This window comes from Pleurodeles waltl, chromosome 4_2 (assembly GCF_031143425.1).
Source record: "Pleurodeles waltl isolate 20211129_DDA chromosome 4_2, aPleWal1.hap1.20221129, whole genome shotgun sequence".
Classification (NCBI taxonomy): Eukaryota; Metazoa; Chordata; class Amphibia; order Caudata; family Salamandridae; genus Pleurodeles; species Pleurodeles waltl.
Window position 1 is genome coordinate 1,058,641,293 of NC_090443.1, and position 14,074 is coordinate 1,058,655,366.

At 46.8% G+C, this 14,074-nt stretch overlaps 1 protein-coding gene across 1 annotated transcript in view; it reads right to left on the minus strand.

Moving 5' to 3' along the window:
- Positions 1-293, minus strand: part of LOC138293755 (chemerin-like receptor 1) — a 51,605-nt gene extending 51,312 nt beyond the window's left edge. Inside the window, exon 1 of the mRNA XM_069233096.1 lies at positions 31-293. The gene's annotated coding sequence lies outside the window, so the exon portion shown is untranslated. The remainder of the gene's footprint in view (positions 1-30) is intronic.
- Between the last annotated feature and the right edge of the window lie 13,781 nt (positions 294-14,074).

Consider the following 14,074-nt stretch of genomic DNA (forward strand, 5'->3'; position numbering starts at 1 on the left):
GAGCTCTCAAAGGAATATGGAGTCACCTACCTGGTGCAGAGAGGATGCAGGATGTGGTCTCCCACTCGATGTCTCTTAAGAGGCTTCGCTCTCACCACAAAAGCTGCTCTGGCTGGTCTGTCAGTACTCTCTCTGTGTGAGTACCTCTCTGTCTGAGTACCTATCTGTGTGAATGCCTCTCTGTATCAGTGCCTCTGTGTGAGTACCTCTCTGTGTGAGTAATCCTCTGTATGAGTAACTCTCTGTGTGATTACCTTTCGGTGTGAATAATTCTCTGTGTGAGTAACTCTTTGTGTGAGTGCCTCTCTGGAGTGGGGTGCTGCCCTCGGAAGGAGGGCTGAGGGTGTGTGAATAAAAAGAGGAAGGAAATGAGAGACAGCTTTCAACAGTTCAAGTGCAGCATCTGCCTCATGCCTTGGGTCCGGCTGACCTTCAGTGACTCCAGAGCCAGAGTGCTCATAGCCTGCTCAGAGGGAACGAGCTGCTTCGCGGATGTGCGTACCCCTCACTGGTTTGCATATGCGGAGGTCTCCTGCTGATGCCCGCTGTGTGTGTGCTTTCAGTTCAAGTGTGGTCATGAAGGATGGTGTGCACAGTGTGGTAGCTGCCGTGCATGACATGCCATTCAAAACTCTGCAGGAAGCAGATGTGCAGAGTGCAGCAATGTCATGGGTGTTCAGGTGCAAAAAAATCGTTTTAAACATCACTGGTGAGTTTAGTATATACCATGCTTCTGAAACTCCCCTACAAATCACAGATTGGTCCCTGTAGGTTGGACAGTGATAAGATGTAAAAATATATCCAAATGCCAATAGCATTTGAGATCCAAATTGGGTGTTTTTTTTACTTCTGCATCCATTCTGAACACTAGCAAGTCACACACTATCTAATGGTAATAGACCACCAGATCCTTTGGGGCACACAAGATGGTGACCACTGCTTGACCCACTCAATGCATACTGCCTTCCAGCCCTCCTAAGTTCTCTTGGTTGAGAGCATAACTCTCTTGGTGCCTCTTCTTATACTGGTCTCCTGCTCTGCCGGGGTCCTCTTGGTTGAGTGGTGTGACTCACCCAGGGTCACATCTAGCTCTGGTCTCCAATCTTCACATGGTCCTCTTGTTTAATGCATGACCCCTCAATGCCTATACTTCTATTGGCTTTCAGCCCTCCTAGGCTTTTCTTGGTTGAGCTGTGTGATCCACCTGGTGCCTCTGCTTCTAATGACCTCCAGTCCTCCTCTTAGTTGAGTGGTGTTACCCACCCGGTGCCCCATCTCTCACTGGCCTCCAATCATCCTGTGGTCCTCTGGGTTGTTTGCTTGACCCACCCAGTTCCTCTTCCCTTAATGACAGCTAGTCCTCCTGGGATCCTCTTACTCGAGTGGTATGACCCACCTGGTGCTCCATGTTGCACTTGCCTCTAATCATTCCAGGATCTGCTTGGGTGAGCTCATGATCCACCCAATGCATATTTTCCTACTGGACTCCATCCCTTCTTGGCTCCTCTTGGTTAAGCTGTGTGGCTCACCCTGTGCCTCTTCCCATAATGAGCTGCAGTCATCCTGGAGTCCTCTTAGTTGACCTCATGACCTACCAAATACCTCTCTTCGCATCCAGTGTGCCAATCAGTATTGGTAAAAATGGTCACTAGCCTGCAGTGACAATTTTAAAAGCAGAGAGAGCATAAACACTGAGGTTCTGGTTAGCAGAACCTCAGTGATACAGTTAGGCACCACACAGGGAACACATATAGGCCACAAACTATGAGCACTGGGGTCCTGGCTAGCAGGATCCCAATGACACAGGCAAAAACAAACTGACACATAAGTAAAAATGGGGGTAACATGCAAGGCAAGATGGTACTTTCCTACAAACCCCCCCAAACAAAGGACAATAAGGCTAGCCTTGCCAAGATGAGTCTTCATTGTCTAAGTGGAGAGTCCATCTGCATTGGACTGGGTACTCCCAGGTCTTTGTTCCACTGTATAGTCCATTCCCTGTAGAGATATGGACCACAACAACAATTTAGGGTTTTCACCTTTCGTTTGTTTTAGCCAAAGTAGAGGTTTGTGTTCTGTCTGAACAATAAAGTGAGTACCAAACAGGTATGGTCTCAACCTTTTCAGTGCCCTGACCACAGCAAAGGCCTCCCTCTCTATGGCAGAGTGTAGCAAAGTACCATCTTGCCTGGCATGTTACCCCCAGTTTTCACTGTATATATGTTGTTTTAGTTGTATGTGTCACTGGGACCCTGTTCTCCAGGGCCCCAGTGCTCATAAGTGTGCCTGAATGTGTTACCTGTGTAGTGACTAACTGTCTCACTGAGGCTCTGCTAATCAGAACCTCAGTGGTTATGCTCTCTCATTTCTTTCAAATTGTCACTAACAGGCTAGTGACCAATTTTACCAATTTACATTGGCTTACTGGAACACCCTTATAATTCCCTAGTATATGGTACTGAGGTACCCAGGGTATTGGGGTTCAAGGAGATCCCTATGGGCTGCAGCATTTCTTTTGCCACCCATAGGGAGCTCTGACAATTCTTACACAGGTCTGCCACTGCAGCCTGAGTGAAATAACGTCCACGTTATTTCACAGCCATTTTACACTGCACTTAAGTAACTTATAAGTCACCTGTATGTCTAACCTTTACCTGGTAAAGGTTAGGTGCAAAGCTACTTAGTGTGAGGGCACCCTGGCACTAGCCAAGGTGCCCCCACATTGTTCAGGGCCAATTCCCTGGACTTTGTGAGTGCGGGGACACCATTACACGCGTACACTACATATAGGTCACTACCTATATGTAGCTTCACAATGGTAACTCCGAATATGGCCATGTAACATGTCTATGATCATGGAATTGCCCCCTCTATGCCATCCTGGCATAGTTGGCACAATCCCATGATCCCAGTGGTCTGTAGCACAGACCCTGGTACTGCCAAACTGCCTTTCCTGGGGTTTCACTGCAGCTGCTGCTGCTGCCAACCCCTCAGACAGGTTTCTGCCCTCCTGGGGTCAAGCCAGGCTTGTCCCAGGATGGCAGAACAAAGGACTTCCTCTGAGAGAGGGTGTTACACCCTCTCCCTTTGGAAAATGGTGTGAAGGCAGGGGAGGAGTAGCCTCCCCCAGCCTCTGGAAATGCTTTCTTGGGCACATTTGTGCCCAATTCTGCATAAGCCAGTCTACACCGGTTCAGGGACCCCTTAGCCCTGCTCTGGCGCGAAACTGGACAAAGGAAAGGGGAGTGACCACTCCCCTGACCTGCACCTCCCCTGGGAGGTGTCCAGAGCTCCTCCAGTGTGCTCCAGACCTCTGCCATCTTGGAAACAGAGGTGCTGCCAGCACACTGGACTGCTCTGAGTGGCCAGTGCCACCAGGTGACGTGAGAGACTCCTTCTGATAGGCTCCTCCAGGTGTTGCTAGCCTATCCTCTCTCCTAGGTAGCCAAACCCTCTTTTCTGGCTATTTAGGGTCTCTGTCTCTGGGGAAACTTTAGATAACGAATGCAAGAGCTCATCAGAGTTCCTCTGCATCTCTCTCTTCACCTTCTGCCAAGGAATCGACTGCTGACCGCGCTGGAAGCTTGCAAAACTGCAACATAGTAGCAAAGACGACTACTGCAACTCTGTAACGCTGATCCTGCCGCCTTCTCGACTGTTTTCCTGGTGGTGCATGCTGTGGGGGTAGTCTGCCTCCTCTCTGCACTAGAAGCTCCGAAGAAATCTCCCGTGGGTCGACAGAATCTTCCCCCTGCAACCGCAGGCACCAAAAAGCTGCATTACCGGTCCCTTGGGTCTCCTCTCAGCACGACGAGCGAGGTCCCTTGAATCCAGCAACTCTGTCCAAGTGACTCCCACAGTCCAGTGACTCTTCAGCCCAAGTTTGGTGGAGGTAAGTCCTTGCCTCCCCACGCCAGACTGCATTGCTGGGAACCGCAACTTTTGCAGCTACCCCGGCCCCTGTGCACTTCCGGCGGAAATCCTTTGTGCACAGCCAAGCCTGGGTCCACGGCACTCTAACCTGCATTGCACGACTTTCTAAGTTGGTCTCCGGCGACGTGGGACTTCTTTGTGCAACTTCGGCGAGCACCGTTTCACGCATCCTTGTAGTGCCTGTTTCTGGCACTTCTGCAGGTGCTACCTGCTGCTGAGAGGGCTCCTTGTCTTGCTCGACGTCCCCTCTGTCCCCAGACGCAATTGGTGACATCCTGGTCCCTCCTGGGCTACAGCAGCACCCAAAAAACCTTTTCGCACGATTTGCAGCTAGCAAGGCTTGTTGGCTGTATTTCCATAGGAAAACACTTCTGCACGACTCGCAACGGCGTGGGGGATCCATCCTCCAAAGGGGAAGTTTCTAGCCCTTGTCGTTCCTGCAGAATCCTAAGTTTCTACTGTCCAGTAGCAGCTTCTTTGCAACCACCATTGGCATTTCTTGGGCATCTGCCCATCTCCGACTTGCTTGTGACTTTTGGACTTGGTCCCCTTGTTCCACAGGTACCCTAGATTGGAAATCCACTGTTGTTGCATTGCTGGTTTGTGTCTTTCCTGCATTATTCCCCTATCACGACTTCTTTGTCCTTTGGGGAACTTTAGTGCACTTTGCACTCACTTTTCAGGGTCTTGGGGAGGGCTATTTTTCTAACCCTTACTATTTTCTAATAGTCCCAGCGACCCTCTACAAGGTCACATAGGTTTGGGGTCCATTCGTGGTTCGCATTCCACTTTTGGAGTATATGGTTTGTGTTGCCCCTATCCCTATGTGTCCCCTTTGCATCCTACTGTAACTATACATTGTTTGCACTGTTTTCTAAGACTATACTGCATATTTTTAGTATTGTGTACATATAAATTGTGTATAATTGCTATCCTCATACTGAGGGTACTCACTGAGATACTTTGGCATATTGTCATAAAAATAAAGTACCTTTATTTTTAGTATATCTGTTTATTGTGTTTTCTTATGATATTGTGCAAGTGACACTAAGTGGTACTGTAGGAGCTTCACTCGTCTCCTAGTTCAGCCTAAGCTGCTCTGCTAAGCTACCATTATCTATCAGCCTATGCTGCTAGATACCCTATACACTAATAAGGGATAACTGGGCCTGGTGCAAGGTGCAAGTACCCATTGGTACTCACTACAAGCAAATCCAGCCTCCTACATTGGTTGTGCAGCGGTGGAATAAGTGCTTTGAGACTACTTACCACTCTTGTCATTGTACTTTTCATAAGAGAAAAATATACAAAACAAGTTCAGTGTGTGTACACATTGCTAAAAAGTTTTGCATTTCCTCTTTTCACTCTTTTCTAAGTGCTGAAAAGTACTTCTAACTTTCTAAAAGTTCTAAAAAGTTTTAAAAGTTTTTTTCTGTCTTTCTAAAAAGTTCTGAAAACTTTTTTCTCTTTTTCTATCACTTTAACTCTCTCTAAAAATGTCTGGCACAGGCCAAAATGTTGACCTGTCCAAGATTGCATATGATCACCTTAGCTGGAAAGGAGCAAGGAGTCTCTGTCTAGAGAGAGGTTTGAGTGTAGGGAAGAATCCTTCCTTGGAATTATTACTTAACATGCTTAGAGAACAAGATAAGGCTAAAAGTGCCCCATCTGTTGAAAAAGTAGCTAATGGTTCCCAATCTGATCCAGGGACTCCCCCAGGAAAAGATTCAGGAAAGAAACTTCTCAGCCTGCCCATTACTAGACAGTCTAATAGTTGGTACTGATGTAGAGTCACACCATACAAATAGTGTTGTCTCACATCATAGCAAGAGCATTGTTTCTCACCACAGTAGAACTGATGTTTCTGTTAGTCAAGCTGTTAGGGGGCCTTCTGTAAGGGACAGGTCTCCTTCTGTCCATTCTCACCATACTTCTGTGTCTAGGAATGTCCCTCCCACCCACCCTGAAGACAGATTGTTAGAAAGGGAACTCAATAGATTGAGAGTGGATCAAACCTGACTGAAGCTCAAGAAGCAACAGCTGGATTTGGATAGACAGACCTTAGAAGTAGAGAAGGAGAGACAGAAATTGGGTTTAGAAACCCATGGTGGCAGCAGCAGTATTCCCCATAGTCATCCTGCAAGAGAGCATGATTCAAGGAATCTGCACAAGATAGTTCCCCCTTATAAGGAGGGGGATGACATTAACAAGTGGTTTGCAGCACTTGAGAGGGCCTGTGTTGTACAGGATGTCCCTCAAAGGCAGTGGGCTGCTATCCTATGGCTATCATTTAGTGCAAAAGGTAGGGATAGGCTCCTTACTGTGAAAGAAAGTGATGCCAATAATTTTACAGTTCTTAAGAATGCACTCCTGGATGGTTATGGCTTAACCACTGAACAATACAGGATAAAGTTCAGAGAGACCAAAAAGGAGTCTTCACAAGACTGGGTTGATTTTGTTGACCATTCAGTGAAGGCCTTGGAAGGGTGGTTACATGGCAGTAAAGTTACTGATTATGACAGCCTGTATAACTTGATCCTGAGAGAGCATATTCTTAATAATTGTGTGTCTGATTTGTTGCACCAGTACTTGGTGGACTATGATCTGACCTCTCTCCAAGAATTGGGAAAGAAGGCAGACAAATGGGTCAGAACAAGGGTGAACAGAAAAGTTCATACAGGGGGTGACAAAGATGGCAAGAAGAAGGATGGTAAGTCTTCTGAGAAGGGTGGGGACAAATCTAAAAATGAGTCTTCATCAGGCCTACAAAAGAACTCTGGGTGGGGGGGGTGGGCCCAAATCCTCTTCTAATCAAAACAAGGAAAAGAAACCATGGTGCTATTTATGTAAAATAAAATAAAAGGCCATTGGACAACAGATCCCAGTTGTCCAAAGAAAAGCACCAAGCCTCCTACCACTACAACCCCTACTGCTACACCTAGTGTCCCTACTAATAGCAGTGGTGGTGGGAGCCAACCTACTAATAGCCAATCCAAGAGAGTAGCTGGGCTCACTTTTGGTAACTTAGTTGGGGTTGGTCTTGTTAGGGAGACCACAGAGGCTGTGTTAGTCTCTGAGGGGGCTATTGATTTAGCCACCTTAGTTGCTTGTCCCATTAATATGGATAAGTACAAGCAGCTACCCCTAATAAATGGTGTTGAGGTTCAGGCCTACAGGGATACTGGAGCCAATGTCACAATGGTGATTGAAAAACTGGTCCACCCTGAACAACACCTACTTGGTCACCAGTACCAAGTAACCGATGCTCACAACAACACACTTAGCCACCCCATGGCTGTTGTAAATCTCAACTGGGGGGGGGGTTACTGGTCCAAAGAAAGTTGTGGTAGCCACAGATTTACCTGTAGACTGTCTACTAGGAAATGATTTGGAGACATCAGCTTGGTCAGATGTGGAGTTGGAGGCCCATGCAGCAATGCTGGGCATCCCAGGGAATATTTTTGCTTTAACCAGGGCTCAGGCCAAAAAGCAAAAAGGACAGGGAAGCTTGGATCCTGGAACAATGGACCCAGTGCTCCCTAAAGCTAGGGCTAGTAGAAGTAAAGCACTACCTACTATCCCTCCCTCTACAGTGGATTCTACTTCTGAGGAAGAAGAATTCCCTCCCTGTGCAGAACCTACACCAGAGGAGCTTGAAGCAGACACTGCTGAGCTTTTGGGTGAAGGGGGGCCTGCCAGAGAGGAACTGAGTGTGGCACAGCAAACCTGTCCCACATTAGAGGGTCTGAGACAGCAAGCTGTCAAACAGGCTAATGGGGATGTCAGTGACTCTCACAGAGTCTACTGGGAGGACAACCTCTTGTACACTGAGGCAAGGGATCATAAACCTGGAGCTGCCAGGAGATTAGTGATTCCTCAGGAGTACAGAAAGTTCCTCCTAACACTGTCTCACGACATTCCCCTAGCTGGGCATCTAGGACAGATGAAAACATGGGACAGGCTTGTTCCCTTGTTTCATTGGCCTAGAATGTCTGAGGACACAAAGGAATTTTGTAAGTCCTGTGAAACCTGTCAAGCCAGTGGCAAGACAGGTGGAACTCCAAAGGCACCCCTTATTCCACTGCCTGTGGTTGGGGTTCCCTTTGAAAGGGTAGGGGTTGACATAGTTGGCCCCCTTGACCCTCCTACTGCTTCAGGCAATAGGTTTATCTTGGCGGTAGTGGACCATGCCACAAGATATCCTGAAGCAATTCCTTTAAGGACCACTACAGCACCTGCAGTGGCAAAGGCCCTCCTGGGAATATTTTCCAGGGTGGGCTTCCCAAAGGAAGTAGTATCAGACATAGGAAGCAATTTCATGTCTGCATACTTAAAGGCCATGTGGAAGGAGTGTGGTGTGACTTATAAGTTCACTACACCCTATCATCCACAAACTAATGGACTGGTGGAGAGATTTAACAAAACTCTCAAAGGCATGATTATGGGTCTCCCTGAAAAACTCCACAGGAGATGGGATATCCTTCTACCATGCCTCCTTTTTGCCTACAGGGAGGTACCCCAGAAAGGAGTGGGCTTTAGCCCCTTTGAACTTCTTTTTGGACACCCTGTTAGGGGTCCACTCACACTTGTCAAGGAGGGTTGGGAACAACCTCTAAAAGCTCCAAAACAAGATATTGTGGACTATGTACTTGGCCTCAGATCAAGGATGGCTGAGTATATGAAAAAGGCCAGTAAAAACCTTCAGGCCAGCCAAGAGCTCCAGAAGCAATGGCATGATCAGAAGGCTGTTTTGGTTCAGTACCAACCAGGGCAGAAAGTGTGGGTCTTGGAGCCCTTGGCCCCAAGGGCACTCCAAGATAAATGGAGTGGACCCCACACAATTGTTGAGAAAAAGGGTGAAGTCACCTATTTAGTTGACTTAGGCACTGCCAGGAGTCCCCTTAGGGTGCTCCATGTCAATCGCCTGAAACCCTACTATGACAGGGCTGATCTCACTCTGCTCATGGCAACTGATGAAGGACAGGAAGAAGACAGTGATCCTCTACCTGATCTCTTCTCTTCCACAGAACAAGATGCTCTTGTGGAAGGTGTAGTTTTGGCTGATTGTCTTACTGCTGAGCAGAAAGACCATTGCATAAATCTCCTAGATCAATTCTCTGAACTCTTCTCTACTGTGCCAGGTACCACTTCTTGGTGTGAGCACACTATAGATACTGGAGACAGCCTGCCTGTCAAAAGTAAGATCTACAGGCAGCCTGACCATGTCAGGGACTGCATAAAGCAAGAGGTACAGAAAATGTTAGAACTGGGAGTGGTTGAGCACTCTGAAAGTCCATGGGCTTCTCCTGTGGTACTTGTACCAAAACCCCATTCCAAAGATGGAAAGAAGGAAATGCGGTTTTGTGTAGACTACAGAGGTCTCAACTTGGTAACCAAAACTGATGCTCACCCTATACCCAGGGCAGATGAGCTCATAGATACACTGGCATCTGCCAAGTATCTAAGCACTTTTGACTTGACTGCAGGGTATTGGCAGATCAAATTGTCAGAAGATGCTAAACCTAAAACTGCATTTTCAACCATTGGAGGACATTACCAGTTCACAGTAATGCCTTTTGGATTGAAAAATGCACCTGCCACTTTTCAGAGGTTGGTGAACACAGTCCTGCAAGGGCTGGAAGCTTTCAGTGCAGCATATCTGGACGATATAGCTGTCTTTAGCTCCAGCTGGGATGATCACCTGGGCCACCTATGGGAAGTTTTAGAGGCCCTGCAAAAGGTAGGCCTCCCTATCAAGGCTTCAAAGTGCCAGATAGGGCAGGGTAAGGTGGTTTATCTGGGACACCTTGTTGGTGGGGAACAGATTGCACCACTTCAGGGGAAAATCCAAACAATTATTTATTGGGTTCCCCCTACTACTCAAACTCAGGTGAGAGCCTTCCTAGGCCTCACTGGGTATTACAGGAGGTTCATTAAGAACTATGGCTCCATTGCAGCCCCTCTTAATGACCTCACTTCAAAGAAAATGCCTAAAAAGGTATTATGGACAGCAAACTGTCAGAAAGCTTTTGAGGAGCTGAAGCAGGCCATGTGCTCTGCACCTGTCCTAAAAAGCCCTTGTTACTCTAAAAAATTCTATGTCCAAACTGATGCATCTGAATTAGGAGTAGGGGCAGTCCTATCACAACTTAATTCTGAGGGCCAGGATCAACCTGTTGCTTTTATTAGTAGAAGGTTGACCCCTAGAGAAAAGCGTTGGTCTGCCATAGAGAGGGAGGCCTTTGCTGTGGTCTGGGCACTGAAGAAGTTGAGGCCATACCTGTTTGGCACTCACTTCATTGTTCAGACAGACCACAAACCTCTACTTTGGCTAAAACAAATGAAAGGTGAAAATCCTAAATTGTTGAGGTGGTCCATATGCCTACAGGGAATGGACTATACAGTGGAACATAGACCTGGGATGAGCCACTCCAATGCAGATGGACTCTCCAGATATTTCCACTTAGACAATGAAGACTCATCAGGTCATGGCTAGTCTTATTGTCCTTCGTTTGGGGGGGGGTTGTGTAGAAAAGTACCATCTTGCCTGGCATGTTACCCCCATTTTTCACTGTATATATGTTGTTTTAGTTGTATGTGTCACTGGGACCCTGGGAAGCCTGGCTTGACCCCAGGGGGGCAGAAACCTGTCTGAGGGGTTGGCAGCAGCAGCAGCTGCAGTGAAACCCCAGGAAAGGCAGTTTGGCAGTACCAGGGTCTGTGCTACAGACCACTGGGATCATGGAATTGTGCCAACAATGCCAGGATGGCATAGAGGGGGCAATTCCATGATCTTAGACATGTTACATGGCCATATTCGGAGTTACCATTGTGAAGCTACATATAGGTAATGACCTATATGTAGTGCACGCGTGTAATGGTGTCCCCACACTCACAAAGTCCAGGGAATTTGCCCTGAACAATGTTGGGGCACCTTGGCTAGTGCCAGGGTGCCCACACACTAAGTAACTTTGCACCTAACCTTTACCAGGTAAAGGTTAGACATATAGGTGACTTATAAGTTACTTAAGTGCAGTGAAAATGGCTGTGAAATAATGTGTGCATTATTTCACTCAGGCTGCAGTGGCAGGCCTGTGTAAGAATTGTCAGAGCTCCCTATGGGTGGCAAAAGAAATGCTGCAGCCCATAGGGATCTCCTGGAACCCCAATACCCTGGGTACCTTAGTACCATATACTAGGGAATTATAAGGGTGTTCCAGTAAGCCAATGTAAATTGGTAAAATTGGTCACTAACCTGTTAGTGACAATTTAAAAGAAATGATAGAGCATACCCACTGAGGTTCTGGTTAGCAGAGCCTCAGTGAGACAGTTAGGCACCACACAGGGAACACATACATATAGGCCACAAACTTATGAGCACTGGGGTCCTGACTAGCAGGGTCCCAGTGACACATAACAAACATACTGAAAACATAGGGTTTTCACTATGAGCACTGGGCCCTGGCTAGCAGGATCCCAGTGAGACAGCGAAAACACCCTGACATACACTCACAAACAGGCCAAAAGTGGGGGTAACAAGGCTAGAAAGAGGCTACTTTCTCACAATTATCTATCAGCCTATGCTGCTAGACACCCTATACACTAATAAGGGATAACTGGGCCTGGTGCAAGGTGCAAGTACCCCTTGGTACTCACTACAAGCCAGTCCAGCCTCCTACACAGAGCAACGCTTTTCTCTAGGGATCAACCTCCTGCTGATGAAAGTAACAGGCTGATCCTGGCCCTCAGTAGTAAGCTGTGATAGCACTGCCCCAACGACCAATTCAGAAGCATCAGTCTAGACTGTGAACTTTTTGGAGTAGGAAGGGCTTTTTAGGACAGGTGCAGAGCACATGGCCTGTTTGAGCTCATCGAAAGCTTTTTGACAGCTAGCTGTCCACAATACTTTATTAGGTATCTTCTTACTAGTGAGGTCATTAAGAGGAGCTGCTATGGAGTCATAATTCTTAATGAACCTCCTATAGTACCCTGTGAGGCAAAAAAAGGCTCTCACCTGGGTTTGAGTTGTAGGGGGAGCCCATTCCATAATGGTCTGGATCTTCGCCTGCAGTGGTGCAATCTGTTCTCCACCTACAAGGTGGCCCAGATAAACCACTTTCCCCTGTCCTATCTGGCACTTAGAAGCCTTGATAGTGAGGCCTGCATTTTGCAGGGCCTCCAAAACGTTCCACAGGTAGACCAGGTGATCATCCCAGGTGGAGCTAAAGACAGCTATATCATCTAGATACGCTGCACTAAAAGCTTCCAACCCTTGCAGGACTGTGATCACCAACCTTTGAAAAGTGGCATGCGTATTCTTCAGACCAAAGGGCATTACAGTGAATTGATAGTGCTCTCCAATGGTTGAGAATGCAGTTTTAGGTTTTGCATCTTCTGATAATTTAATCTGCCAATACCCTGAAGTTAAATCAAAAGTGTTTAGAAACTTGGCAGAAGCCAGTGTATCTATCAGCTCATCTGCCCTGGGTCTAGGGTGAGCATCTGTCTTGGTTACTTGGTTGAGCCCTCTATAGTCAACACAAAACCTCATCTCTCTTTTACCATCCTTACTGTGAGGTTTTGGGACAAGCACCACTGGGCTAGCCCATGGGCTTTCTGAAGGCTCAATCACACCTAAGTCTAACATTTTCTGTACCTCTTATTTATGCAGTCCCTGACATGGTCAGGTTGCCTATAAATCTTACTTTTGACAGGTAAACTGTCTCCAGTATTGATTGTGTGATCACACCAATTAGTGGTACCTGGTATTGTCGCATAGACTCTCATTCTTCTAATGAGACTACTGGATTTTGAGCAGCAAGATCGTCCACGGTGTGGGAGACTGAGTCTGACCCACTTTGGGTGACACCTGTCGCTCTAAATTCGGGTTTTGCTCCGGATAACTAGCAGTGCCTCATCTCTTTCAAAGGATAGGGATGATTGGACAGCCGAGTGCATGACATATTAGGCTTCTCAGGGAAGTCGTGGTCACTCAGGTCGCATCTGGTTCTCTCATTCACAATTCAGTCTCATATATAAATGACAAACAGAAGCAGTATATGTTTCAATGATTGATTTAATAAAACGACTGCAACTTAGATAGCAAAGCGTGAGCTGCAATAACCAGGACAACACAACATGACAGTATTAAAATGGTGACGAGGAGAGAATAATAACGCTATCATATTGTCACTAGGATCGATGGACTATTTCCTATCTAAGTCATAATCTGAGCACAGCATATTAAGCTCTAATTCTGCCTTTCAGGTTCCCCCGAGAGGACATCAACCCTCATACCTGAGCTAAGGCCTGTAGTCTGCGTTAGCATCTGCAGCAAAGCATTCAGCAATCAGCATACAGTCGTGGTTCCTGGCTGGAATCTCCCTCTTAAAGTGTAATGGGACTAGGAAGTGTTTTTATAATAACACAGTTGATGTTCTGAGAAAATGTCCCTACGTAAGGATGTGTATTTTTCTACGAATGTTGGAGACTAAACTTCTACCACATTCACCGGCAATGTACCAAACTATAGCCTTGAATGAAGCACAGAGTGATCAAGAATGTCTTGTTTGAGAACATGATGCTGGGCTAAGAAAAAACAGTTAAATAGATAAAACTAAAACAAGACCGTAAAACTGGTAATTGTAAAAATAACAATGCGAAGCCAAATAAAATATATCTAGGTTAAAGTGCACAGCGACCTAGTGTGTTAAACTAACGTGCACAGAGCTATAACTAAAATGCCTACACAACAGTATCAGTGAGAAGAGTTCAGAAAACTGACTTAAGAGATTTACACAGTTGTCCTTCTGCTCAGCATTAAGGCAATCTGCAAGTACTGCTCCCTCCACTAAGCCATCAGCTTCAGTGGTGGAGAAGAGGTCAGGGAGAGGGTCACTCTCTTCTTCCTGTTCCTCATCAGTTGCCATGAGCAGGGTGAGATCAGCCCTGTCATAGTAGGGTTTTAGGCAGTTGACATGGAGCACCCTAAGGAGACTCCTGGCAGAGGTAACCTCACCCTTTTCCTCAACAATGAGATGGGGCCCACTACATTTGTCCTGGAGTGCCACAGGCTCCAATACCCACACCTTCTGTCCTGGGTGGTACTGGGTCAGGACAGCCTTCTGGTCATGCCATTGCT